The sequence below is a fragment of the Artibeus jamaicensis genome, unplaced genomic scaffold (assembly GCF_021234435.1).
Source record: "Artibeus jamaicensis isolate MK-2021 breed Jamaican fruit bat unplaced genomic scaffold, CSHL_Jam_final contig_391, whole genome shotgun sequence".
NCBI lineage: Eukaryota > Metazoa > Chordata > Mammalia > Chiroptera > Phyllostomidae > Artibeus > Artibeus jamaicensis.
In genome coordinates, this window is record NW_026521814.1 from 19,064,613 (window position 1) to 19,076,270 (window position 11,658).

The 11,658-nt window shown below is 41.3% G+C and overlaps 1 pseudogene; it reads left to right on the top strand.

The window, feature by feature from the left end:
- Positions 1–1,013: 1,013 nt before the first annotated feature.
- On the top strand, positions 1,014–10,976 carry LOC119038643 (pleckstrin homology domain-containing family F member 2-like; annotated as a pseudogene).
- Positions 10,977–11,658: the final 682 nt, after the last annotated feature.

Sequence of the window (11,658 nt, forward strand, 5' to 3'; positions counted from 1 at the left end):
ACTACGTAGGCAGTGCTGTGTAGGCTGTGGCTGTGCTCTGCAGTAACCTAAAAATGTCAACATCTTTGGTTTTGTCCCTCATATCAAAACAACACAGAATTTCAGAAATATTCAACAGTGGGTATTTTGTGAGTGATTTTAGAGAAATGGATAGATCAATCAGTATCTCAGAAGAAAACCTTAGATTTGTAAAGTGAAGAAACACAGAAAATAGTTTAGTTGGTTCCTTCATGGTGGCCAGAGGGTCAGGCTGAGATTCAGAGGGGAGGTTCTGAATCTGGACCTCACCACATGTTGCTCATGTGTCTCATGTACACTAAGTTTTTGGTGAGAACCGTCAGGATTTTCACTACACAGTCAGAATCATTATTGTCCCAGTCTCTTTACTGGACTGCTGTGCACATGGAACAAGACAGTGAGTGCCAAAGAGCAACCCCTGAGTTGGTCCACATTTTGTCGGAAGGAACCCTCAGTCTCCTCACAGACAATACATCCTCAAACACCTTTTCTTCTAGGACATCTCCGGTAATCCTACCCCATTTCTTACCAAAATGAGTAAATGAAGCAATATAAATATGAATGCTATTTTCACACAGTAGTGTACCAACATCATTCATGATATTTGTGTAACATTTAACCACATTCAGGACAATTTTACGTGGCATTTGAGTATTGGGAAGCCTGGGTTTGGAGGGCAAGTGTGCCTTTTCTGCTTCCTAGCTGTGCAGCCTGTTTCCGTTGACCGCACTGCAGCAGGCACACGCCTTTGTTACCTACAGCACTGCAGCGGCTTGACTTGTACGAGTGGGTCCAATGCAGCAGATCATAGACTCCCACCCATCATAATGCTGCAAAGAGAGCTTGTTTTATGTGTGTTTTTCAGTCACAATCCTCAAGGTGGAAAGAACAAAAAAAGGGACAACTTTGACTTAAGAGAAAGGGAAATTTAATTAAAGGATATTTACCAGTATGTCACTGAACAGCCAGGAAGGCTGGAAGCCCAGACCTGGACAATGAGCAGCCCGAAGCAGTCGAAGTTAAGCCACAGAAATGATCCAGAGAGAATTCCACTATCACCCCCTTGGACATTAGACAACACAGCTTTCCAGAGGTGGACTCTGAACATCACTGTTGACAATGCTGCTGCCACTGACCTAGGAAGTGGGTTGAGGCTACCCCCTCCAATGCTGCCAGAAAGGACGCCTGGTGTCCTTATTTTTTTGTATCACCATCTTCAAGTGATGCCCAGGGTAGATGCATCTAAATAGATGAGCTTGAGTCATTTACCCCACAAAAGAAACAGAGGAAGTTCTGAAAGTGGACCTGTAGAGTAGGAAGTAGCCTTTATACTCCACCAAACCTTATGCAATGGGGAACTCAGGCATTTCTGAAACAGAATCAAGATCCCAGAAATAAACCCTCATGTATATGCTCAATTAATATGTCACAAGGCAACCAAGAGTAGTCAATGGAGACAAGAGAGTTCCCTGCAAAAATAATGTTGAGAAAATTGGATATCCACATGCCAATGAAAGGAATTGGACCCCATCTTAAACCATTCACAAAAATTAACTTGAAATGGATTAAAGAATTAAACAGGAGACCTGCCACTGTGCAACTACAAGAAGAAAACAAGGAAAAAGATTGTTGACATTGTCCATGGCAATGATTTTTTTTATATGAGACCAAATATAATCAACAAAAAGCAAAAAATAATAAGTGAGACTACATCAAATTAAAAAGCATCTGCACAGCAAAAGAATCAACAAAATAAAAAAGCAGCCCTGGCTGGTGTAGCTCAGTGGATTGAGCGAACCAAATGATCATGGTTTGATTTCCCGTCAGGGCACATGCCTGGGTTGCAGGCCAGTTCCCAGCATGGGATGCACCAGAAGCAACCATACGTGGATATTTCTCTCCTTCCCTTTCCTTCTAAAGCTAAATAAATATTTTTTTAAAAAAAGCGAACTACACAATGGGAGACAATATTTTTGAATCTTATGTCTGATAAGAGGTTAATATACAAAATATATTTCAAACTCACATAACTCAATAATGAAAATAAAACACAAACTCAGTTGAGAAATGGATAGGACCACCAAATAGACACTTTTCAAAAAGACACAGCAATGGCCAACAAGTACATAAAATGGTGCTCAACATCCCCAATGGTCGGGGAAATGCAAATCAAAACCACAGTCACATATCACCTCACACCTGTTAATGCAATACACAGACCGAGGATCATACAAATGTATACTTGACACCTACATGATCTTATTAACCAAGGTCACCCCAATAAGTTTAATTTTTAAAAAGGCTATGGACAAAAAGATGAGATGTAAGTGCTGGTGAATATATAAAGGAGAACCCTGTACATTGTTGGTGGGAATGAAAATGGGTACAGCAATTGTGGAAATGGATATGGAGGTTCCTCAAAAAAATAAAAACAGAACTACTGTAAGGTCCAGCAATCCCACTTCTGGGTATATACCCCAAAGAAATGAAACAGAATCTGGAAGGGATATGCACTCCTCTGTTCTGTACAGCATTGTTTACAACGGCCAAGAGAGAGAAACAACCTAAGTGTCCATCAACAGATGAGTGAATAGAATACATCTGTATGTGTACAATGGAATATTATTTAGCCACGAGAAAGAAGGAAATTCTGCTACTTGTGACAACATGGAAGAACCATGAGAGCAATGTGCTAAGTGAAATATGTCAGGCAAAGAAAGACAAAGATTGTATGATGTCACTTCCAGGTGGAATCTGAAAAAACCAGTCACGGAAACAGAGTGTAGAGAGATGCCCACCAGGGGAAAGGGGTTGGGGGTCAGAACTGGGGAGATGGGGTATTGGTGGAAGGACTCAAACTTGGAGCTATAAGAGTCATAAATTCTGTGCAATAATGTACAGCACAGTGAATATAGTAAATAATGCTCTACTATATACTTGAAAGTTACTGAGAGAATAGATCTTAAGTGTTCTCACCACAAAAAAGGTGGTAATTATGTGACATCACATGCTAGCCAATGTCACAGTGGTCATCATTTTGCAATCTATAACTGAATCAAATCAACACCCTGTGCACTTTAAACTTAAAAAAAAAAACCAACCTTACATATAATTGTTAAGTGTCAAGTATATGTCAATAGAGATGAAGAGAAAAAGACTACTGAGAAAATGTATTTCAGGGGAAACCTTCCCTCATGTGCCTTTTAACTGCCTCAACAAATTTGGGATGGTTACACTTTTTCTTCAATTTAAGTTTTCCGTGATTTTCTTAGAAAGCAGTAACTGCATTGGTCCATGACAATAGGCTCTGAGGATGACTTTTGCATTATTCACGCATTTTTTTTCCACAAAAGACTCTTCATGCCTTTGAATTCTTTTAGTTCTAGTGGGAAATGGAAACAAATCAGCAAACGCACTCAGCTCTTGAAAGCCTGTGTCCAGCTGAGTGTTACCCTATCAATTACATCATGAAAACTCCTCTTACCTAGAAAACTGCTAAAGCTCAGAGGGTTGCTCAGTACTGTTTCTCAGCATAGGGCATACTGGACAAGAAAACGTAGATTCCTTTTAAGTATCTTTGGATGATGGTGAAAATGAGGGACTTTTTTTGGTATGAGACAAATATGCATTCGCCTTTATAGCAACATGGTGCCCATTATGTATTAATAAATCGACTTCAACAAAGACCTTCTTATCCATTGCTAAAAATTGACCAACTATAAACAGCCACCAGAGTGCTGTCCTTGCCAGTGCCAAAAAGATTTCCAAACCCTTTCAGCTAAAAAGCCAGCAAAGATCAAAGAGGTTTCACATGAGCGCTCCACGTGCCAGTGAGATACAAGTGCCATCTTCTGGCACATTACAATTATCCTGTTGTGCAGTACTCTTTCCCAACGATCTGTAAAAATACTATGTTTGAAACAGTCATTTTTTTCAGCAAAAGAGAGAAAGTATGAATTAGGAAAGTATGTTTAACAAGTTCCATGATCCATGTTATAAGTAAATACATTTTTCCCCATTCTGTAGAGTTGAGAATTGCAAATGTTTGGCAGATTACCTATAAGAGATAAAAAATTGAATGTTACTTGATAAAATGATTTATTATCCTTTAGTCATTGAATAATACATGTGTTCTAACATTTATAGTTCTCACTTATTTTGTTATGCACGCCCTGCATCAAATTACGTGCTTAGCACATATTTTAGTACACAGTTACTATTGCAGCCAGATTTCAAAAAGGATGAAAGAAATGGACGGGACAGGACGGGAGGGGAGGGGAGGGGAGGGGAGGGGAGGGGAGGGGGAAAAATCCAGCCAAAGTTGAGTTCTTAAGTTCATTTTATTTGCTAATGATATCATACTAATTTTTTAATGCCTTTATATCTCCATTGGCCATGATCAATAACACTGAAATGTTCACCTGAGCCTCTGTTCAGTTCTGACACTACAATAACTGCATAGTCATCTGTTTTATCATCTGCCTCTTGTAATGGGTGTTGACACTCATGTTAGGGTCAAGATCAAATATGTGAGGTCTGCCTCTTCCACTACACTGTAAACTCTGTGATAGCAGGGACCATATCCGCTTTGTGTACACACCAAGCAATTAGGACACAGTGCCCCACGCATAAATATTTACTGAGTACATTCTCTGCACAAGAAATATAAATTAGGTTGTAAGAAATGTAAATCTAGTCAAATTAATTCATGTATATAAAGAGTCTGGATGTCTTCTGACCCTCACCCTGCCAGGCTTCTTTGCTTTTTCCTGTGCATCACTCCACTTTTTACCTGAGCAGTTTTCTCTGACACCCTCCTCCCTCATCATCCGGGAGCACGGAAACCCTGAGATGGCTGTCCCAGTTCTGACTCCATGAGACTTTCGCTGTAAGTAGCCCGTACACCTCTCAGCCTGGGCACTCACATTAGAAAAGTCTGATAAAAACAGCTGTCAGAGGGGAGGAGGGAGGAGAAATGGACGAAAGGAGAAGGGATCAAGCAAAAAAAGTATATATAACACAGAGACACACACAACAGTGTGGCGACAGCCAGAGGGAAAAGGGGGTGGGCATAAGGTGAAGGTGGACCAACGGGGGGGCAAAACGGGGACAGGAAAAAAGGGCTTTGCTGGGGCGATGAGCACACGATGCTGTGTGCAGATGATGTTTTGTTGAGTTGCACACTGGAAACCTGCATGGTTTCGCGAGCCAATGTCACCCCTATAAATTCAATTCAAAAACAAAGAAAAAGGTGGAGGGATCGAACAAAAAGGAAAAAGGACCCAAGGGCACGGGCAACAGTGTGGTGATTGCAGGGGGTGAGGGAGGTGTAAAGGGGTTAAATGGCATGGCAGAAAAATTACAATAAAAATGTTAAAAATAAAAAAATAAACACCTCAATATTTTCAAGTTATTGGACTAACTTCCCTTGGATGAAGTCTCCTCCCTCATCTGACCAAACGCAGCAGGGAGAAGCAGCTACATCCCAGGATCGGAGTGTGCGCCAGGAGGAGGAGGGAGCCCACTAGGAGGAGCCTGTCTCCCCAGGATAAAGCTGCGACCAGGGCAGATAAGCATGGACAAGCCTCGTTAAACTGCTTTTAGTTGTCAGGTTTGTTATATCATTTTGCCCTAGTACCTGGCACAAGGGAGGTACCTAAAAATATTTGTTGAAAAATACAATGATTAAGTCAAAAAATAAAAATGAAATTTGTTAAACCAATGATAGAATGTGACATAATACATTATTCTTTTGAGTTTCAAAATCATGTGGAATGGGGAAGGAAAGTGGAGGGAGATGAAGTAACCAGCTAGCTGCTGAGGTTTGGGACTTTGGAAGATCCAGGCGAACCCTCATTTTATTGTGCTTCACTTTATTGCACTTCACAGATGTCGCATGTTCTGCAGTGAAGGCGAAGCCCTCCATCAGCACAAAAGGTGACTACTCACCTCATCGCAGTGGCCTGAGACCACACCGGCAACCTCTCGGGTGTGCCTGTATGTAACGCTCCAGGAGGCGGCAAAACCGAAGCTAGAAATGGATGTTTCTTTAAATTTCCTACTCAAGCGTTGCTTTTAAAATGAAGTCTTATCAAATCAACCTTTGGAAAATCAATAAAAACAGCTGAAATGGAAAGCAGATATATAATTTCCCAGGAACCCTTGCCCGCTCTGCACATTTTCAAAGGGCTGCAATACTGTATTTTCTTCCTTTCTGATTCTCTTTAGAACTTAAGCTACTTAGAATGGCAGGAAGGATGCGATTGTTAATTGTAAGATTGAAAAAGTAAGGAAATGAAAGCCCCTGTAATAAAATTTCCCCTCAGAAAGCATGCTGTGAGATGGAAAAGGTTGACGGCTAGACACACGTTACAGAAATCTGTTGGCAGAGATGCCCTTTGCTTCATGTTGAGAGCAAGTAATTATTTTCTCTTTGTTCTTGTGGAGGGGCCCCAGAGGAGCATTTATTAGGTTTTCCCCACTTTTCCTTTCAAATAAATAAAATTTTTGTAAAGGGCAGTAAACCAAGACCAGATGTGATCACTTAAGCTGGGAATCCAACCATGGCAGTTGTCAGAACATGTCACGAACACATCTACCTGGGTGTTCCCCAGGAAATACGGGCGGCACATAGCACGTACTCTTGAGGTGACCTCCCTCTCACAGAGGGACCGTTAAACTCATAAATGCATCTGCGCATACTTTTAGGAGCCTCTGCTCCAGAGGGCACAGACAAGGTTACTATATAAGCAGAATTCCTACAGAATGTTTTTTGTAAGGTGGCTTGGGGAATTTAAAAGCTACTCCTGAAACACCGCACCTATCTTCCAAATGTAAATTGTGTACAGATTGCAAATGTTCAGAGTGCTCTTCTAGAAGGTTGTAGGCTTAAAGCTGAAGAGTATACAGTTGAGCTGTGTGATCTGTCCTTCAGACCGGAATCATGGTTTCAGTTCACTTGCCAGCAAACCTTGGACTTGGGCTTGGATGCCACAGGAATAGCAGAACTCGCTAAAGAGATCATCAGCTGCTTCCTCTACCTTCTGGGTGCTCTGACCTCCAGCATCAGAGGCATTTATTCCCCAAGGGTGTTCCGCTGTTCTGAAAGCCTGCAAGCCTTGTCGGTCCTCACGGTGTGATAAGCTGCCAAGGGAAATTGCCAGTGCAATCTTGAGAGGAGATGAGAAGTTATATGGACAGGGTAACATTTCAAGGCCGCCTAATCCTTGTGCCCGGTGACATGAAAAGATCATCAGACCAGCTTGAGTATGGAAGGTACTTCTGAAAAGGGGTAAGATTACTGTTAAGTGTCTCAAAGCTCCTGCCTCTTTTATGAAGTACTGACTCCAGTTAGTGGTGAGTCACCAGACTGAAAGGATCACTTCTCTATTTCAGGACAATGACATGAGCAGTCACTTTGTACTTTCTCTCCTGGGCCCTCTTCTTTGTATTTCACTTACATCTTCAGGGCGTGAAAATCACTTCCTGTAACATGGTACACCTTTGTGATCTCTTACTGATCTCCCGCCTTTATTTTTATTTATATAAGAAGCTCGGATTCTGGCCTGGATTGGGGTGGCTCAGTTGGTTGGGCATTGTTCCACAAAGTCAAAGGTCGTCAGTTCAATGCCTGGTCAGGGCACATACTTGGGTTCAGTCCTTGGTTGGGGCACATACAAGAGGCAATTGATCAATGTTTCTCTCACACTGATGTTTCTCTCCTTTTCTCCTTCCCTTCTCCTCTCTAAAAATAAAATCTTTTTTTTAAAAAAAAAGCTCAGATTCTGCATGTTCTCCTGCAAATACTTCAGACACATCACTGAAATAAGAAACCACTTCTTCATGTCACTACTGAGCTATCTTTATTTCAGGTGCAGGAAATCCCTGTCTACCTAAACCTCAAAATACTCCGTCCTTCCACAAAGAAAAAGAACCACTTGCTTCCAATATGAAGAAAGGGCATCTTTACCAGAGGGGTTCTGCAGCATCTGTCCAGCCATCAGCCTTTCCACCTCACTGCACATTTTGTGAGAGCAGAGCAGGGTTGGAAGGTTGATTAAACAGAAAGATGAAATAAACAGGGACCCTGACCACAAGGCATTACCAAAATCAATGGAGACACAGATACATAACAATTATACTATGATTCAATAAGTACCATAATAAAGGCATCTGTAAGGTTCAGAAGAAATAGAGGATAGTGTGATAAGGGAGGTGATGTCGGAGCTCACTGTTTATGGTACGATCAGGAGTTTGCCAGCCAGAACATGAGAACATTCCACCTGAGGCTGGCAATATGAGGAAGAGTACAGAGGCTTCCGATGACCAACTGTTGAAACTGTTCTGGCTATTACAGTGACACTTGAAAATATAAGCTTTACATCTTTTTTATCTGTAGTGTATAGTATATAAAATACAGTATAAAGTTTATGTAGTGTAGCCTTATAATTAACTTGAGCATGACTTTATGTCAATTACATGAGAAAAAAATTATTTTCTATTAAAAATAACAGATTTTTCAGACCAGACCTGGAATACAGGCTGAGTGCCATTCTTGTGAAGGTAAGTTGTGATGTTATACTATTCATTAAACCACAATGAACTCTTTGAAGTCAATTAGGATGCAAAGCCAAATATCCTATCCCTGGCAGGTGTGGCTCGGTTGGGCATCGTCCCACAAAGCAGAGGGTTACCAGTTTGATTCCTGGTCCCCGGTGAGGGAGCATGCGAGAGGCAACTGATCAATGTTTCTCTCACATCAGTGTTTCTGTCCCTCTTTTTCTCCCTCACTTCCCCTCTCTGCAATCAACTAAAAGGAAAAAAAAAGGCCTAACAATATCAGAAAACCAATCACCATTTACTGAATGCCTATTATGTGGCAGACCGCAGTCTCATCAATTCACATACACAGCCACATTTACTTGAATATTCATACCAGCTCTTTGACATAGATATTATCTGTACTCTACATTAAAAAACAAATTCAAAAAATTTCAAGTAATTTGTCCATTAGTGCTAGAGGTAGATTCAAATCCCAGATTTGTTTGAAATCACGGCATCGTTTTCCACATCCATTCCTAAAGTCCTAGCAGGAACCAGCAAATGCTCGTTAAGATGAAGCCTTTGTGACTGTGTGACTAGTAGCACATGTGTGACAGTGTGACACAGAAGCGCTATAGCAAGAATGAAGAAGATAGTGCTCTAGTCCCCACGAGCTTTTTCTCTGTGACTTTGTTTAAATGACTTAACCCTTGAGTAGGTTGAACTGGATCAGGTACCTACAAGCCCGCTGTCATTTACTGAAGAAACGTTTTGTCAGTGTTTCGGGAAACAGCATGACACAGTCAAGGAAATATGGGCTAGAAATCCAACAGATGTAGATTTTAATTTCAGCATTGTAACTCAGTAATTTTGTGACTCTGTCCTCATTCATTTATGAAAATGATAATAAACCCTATTAAGCGATTTGGTTGTATTGGTTAAATGAGGTAATGCCTAGAAATGAATGAATGACTGAACTACATTAAAACTTTAAAATACAGCCCTGGCAGGTGTGGCTCAGTGGATCGGGCACCAGCCTGTGAACCGAAAGGTCACTGGTTCGATTCCCAGTGAGGGCCCACCCAGGTCCCTAGCAAAGGGCATTCGAGAGGCAACCACACAATGATGTTTCTCTCCCCCTCTTTCTCCCTCTCTTCCTCTCTCTCTAAAAATAACTAAAATCTTTGAAAAAAATCTTTAAAATACAAATGAGGTAGAAGAATTATAATTTTTGAATAAAACTTATCCAAGGATTTTAGAAGCTTGTAGCCTGTGATGGTAATCTTCAATGTAGGCCTTGGTCAAACATTAATTTCAATACTCAACCCTTGTTGATTTGGCCAATTTGTGCCCTGTGAACATGCTTCTGCCATAACCACACTAAGAAGCGCCAACCACCAGCGCGTGCGCACAGGGGAGGCCAGCCCAGCGGGCTGAAGTGGGGTGCTGTCCAGGGCAACCATGAATGCGGCCCAACGCAAAATTGTAAATTTACTTAAAACCTTGTTTTTACTCATCAGTTTTCATTAGTGTTTGTGTATTTAATGGGTGGCCCAAGACAACTCTTCTTCTTCCAGCGTGGCCCAGAGACACCAAGAGACTGGACACCCCTGCAGAGGGTGAAGAGTCACCTTCGAGCATGTGCTGTGCACACCCTGAGTGACCACCGCCACTGCTATCCGCACCCAGCTGAGCCATTAACAAGGCAGTGGACTGCTTGACAAACAATGAAGCCAATACTAGACGTATAATACAGGAGAAAACTTTTTAGCGCAGCTGGTCAACCCAGACAGGTTATTATTGGAGTATTGACTAAGTTGTGCAGAAAAACACCCAGAGCCTAAAGCAAGGCAGTTTTGGCAATATATGGCAGTGTTGTCATTCATAAGCAAAAATGTAACACATAGCATATTATTCCCCTGGAAAATGTCACTACTAATTTCCTCAAAGATGAGGAAAACTTAAGGAATGGATGGCTTATCAAGACACCGACTACATCATCTGCAGTTTACGCTGCCACTGCCACTAAGAAATCAGAATGGGTAAATCACATAAATAAAGGTGTTACTGATGTAGTCTCCAAAAGTAGGAAGACACCCAGTACCGAACATGCTGCTGTCTGGTGCCTGACTCGAAGGCAATGTTGTTTGCGTTTTCAGAAAGCAAAAATTCACTCGTTAACCCTCAACACCATTGCCGCGAGTGTGGTTTTGTCATCTGTGGACCCTGCTCTGAAAAGAGATGTCTTCCCGGCCAGTTCTCCAAGTCTGTGCAGATGTGTAGCTTCTGCTATGACTTGCTTTCTACTGGGGACATGGCCACACGCCAGCCCACTAGATTGGGCCCTTACAGTCAGTCACAGATCTACTTTAAATGGTGTATCTGATCATGACGACGATGATGATAACAGTGACTAAGGGCATATTTTAAAATATTTAATTGGACGTGACTGAGAAGTCAGCTTTGGGAGGAATGTAAAACTCTGAGCGCTCTCTTAATTTTGCTCTAGCCATGAATTTGCCCGACAAACTTTTAACCTACGTGCCTCAATACATCCTACAGAAAACAGGTCCTGATGTCACCACCCCTCACCCCTGCCACCGCCACCCCTCCCCACTCTTATACACGGACAGTCTATTGCAAACACAGCAGATACATTTTTGGTTTCTTATTCTTGTTTTAGATTACTTTCTTGGGAAATTGGGAAAAGGTATTTAACGGATCATGTACTACATTTCTGTTTATGTCCTGTTATATGAAAAAAATAAAAGCAAAAAATGGGGAAAGGAGTATAATTGGTTAATAATATTAGATTTTTTTTCTAACATTCTATCTAATGGTGAAGACACCAGTAACAAAAACATATGATTTGGAAATACATTGGCTTTTTCATATACCAAGTGCCTTACTGTAAGTATACCGGTGTTCTTTCAGGTGATGAGTGTTTATGAATGTGCATAATTAGAAAATATTTGTGATATGACAGCTACAAACAACTAGATGTAGAGGTTCTTCATTCTATTATAAATTATTCTCCCATTAAATAATTACTGTATTTTTCAGACTGTAAGACGCACCCCCCAAACTTGGGAGGAAAGG